Source organism: Camellia sinensis, chromosome 1 (genome assembly GCF_055761805.1).
Source record: "Camellia sinensis isolate YWXY chromosome 1, ASM5576180v1, whole genome shotgun sequence".
Lineage (NCBI taxonomy): Eukaryota > Viridiplantae > Streptophyta > Magnoliopsida > Ericales > Theaceae > Camellia > Camellia sinensis.
The window spans coordinates 249,601,315-249,603,532 of record NC_138961.1 but is presented as its reverse complement, the minus strand read 5'-3'; the positions used below and the strand labels follow the sequence as shown (position 1 = coordinate 249,603,532).

At 34.5% G+C, this 2,218-nt stretch overlaps 1 pseudogene; it reads right to left on the bottom strand.

Annotated features, from left to right (window-relative positions):
* Positions 1-1,075: 1,075 nt before the first annotated feature.
* LOC114320043 (uncharacterized) lies at positions 1,076-1,948 on the bottom strand (annotated as a pseudogene).
* Positions 1,949-2,218: the final 270 nt, after the last annotated feature.

Genomic DNA, 2,218 nt, shown 5'->3' with positions numbered 1-2,218 from the left:
TATCTCGACCCAATTTGCGCACAAATTACCCTCTCAGGAAAGGAAAAAAATAGGTGAAATGTGAATAAAATATACAAACATTTCACTTAATTTTACACACATTTTTCCTTTTCCTTTTTAAATCTCTTCTCAAATCTCTCAATCAAATGCAATCTAAGGCCTTGTTTGGTAATATCACTTTTTAGTCTAAAAGCTAAAAAGTCACTAAAAAAATCAAAAAGCGAACAACATATACCAAAAAGTCAAAAATTTCATTTTCTCTCTACTTTTTGTACATATTTTCATAAAAAATCAAAAAGTCATCCCAAACATATTAGTTTTTTTTTTAATATCATATTTTAACCAAAAAATTAAAAAATTACTAAAAAAATATGTTTCCAAACGAGACCTAAGAGTTAGACATGGAAATGTGACCTACATTCCTTGCTTTAGTCCATCATCTATCTAATCATACTATGGTTAGCTTACCCTTGTTTTGCATCTTTTTGTCTATAAATCCCCCTCTCACATATGGTGTTTGAAATAATTTAAATAAGTATATTTTTTTATTTTTTACAAAAAAAATATACAGAAAAATAAAAAAATGGTATAATTCATAAAAAGTAAGTTTTTTTAGGTCATGCCAAATAGTCTTTAAATTAAAAGAAATTGTCATATTTTTTTATGTCATCGATTTTATAATTCTTGTTGGCCTTTGTGTGCTTTTCTCGCAATTAGGGAGAAGGTGGTAATAAAAGGTGAACAACATAATGAAAAAAAAAAATTATGCTGAAACAATTCTCATAAGATTGCATGTGTTTTGAAAATTTTGATAAACATATCATTACATGTATGTATGTATTAATGTTTCAAATACTCCATTCTAATTTTCATCTTTTACCATTGCGTGCCCAACAAATATCTTTGCAAATTATAAATTATACCATACTAACAACAATATTATACCTTATACAATTTATTTTTTTTCAAAATCTCCAGACTGAAGTGATGAGACAAAGCACTAATTGACATTAACTTGGAGTCTTTAATATTAAAATAGAAAGAAAAACTATACAAAAAATCCATAGGAAAAAACTTTACAATAATAATATTATTATTATAAATAAATTTATCTTTAATGATATTTTATTTTGAAATTGATACAAATTTAGCTAACAGTCTGAATAATTTTATCTGTAACTGCATAATTGGGAATCTCAACAATTGTACAGATGGTGTCATTGACAAATGGGGATACAAATAAGAAAGTCCTAACCAAAGAAAGAACTACATTTCACCCACAATCAAACACCAACCTTCATCTTCATCAACCCGTTCCCACACAAGTCCCACATCACAAAAGCTCGTCGTAACCTCACTTTCCTCGTCACCCTCATTTTCACGGCCCTGATCTTCATCATTCTTAATAATTTCAACGGCTCCTGATCACAAATCACGATGAGCCGAACTCACACGAGTCCTCCGCATAGGCCTCATCCTCACAATCATCATCATCATCCTCATCCCAATAATCATTATTATCCAAATGATCCAATACCCGACTAACCGAAAACCCGGGAAAATTCAAGCCGGGTTTAGCATCCACGACTCGCCAAGTAGCTAACCGACAATTAGAGACCAAATTGGCGGAGCGGAGCTTATGGGTGGCCTTGGTCTTGTTGATGGACTTGGAAGCCGGGTGTTGATGACACCCACGGCACCTGGGCCGGCCACACTTGCCCGTGAACCTGGAGTGGTTAGTGGGCTTTGGTGCAACCTTGGTGAACATCCCGGCTGTCGGGGGCGAATCGAACTGGTTGAGTCGTAATCTGGATTCGGGCTTCGTGTTCATTGGCAAGACTGGGTAGCTCCGAACCATACCGTGTTGGCGACCCTCTCTCCTCATCTTTTGTCTTTGTTTGGAAGGCTGAATTGATAGTGAGGAGTTTGGGTGTTTCTCTCTTATATAGAAAGAGAGAGTTGGGTTATGTTGGAATGCCTATGCACTTTCTCTCGACTCCGAAAGATTCCAAACCTTTTGGAAAACTTGGGAAGCACGGTGTTGAATTGGTCAAATGGTAGGTACGTGTTAGCCAAGTTTAATAGCGTTGGAGACAACCCATCTATCTATTATTTTAACAGCTTTTTATTTTTTGTTTTTTGCTATGGGAAAAAACCCAGAAAACATACAAGAGTTGCAAACATTGACTAGAATAAAAACAGATGCTTGAGCAGCCAC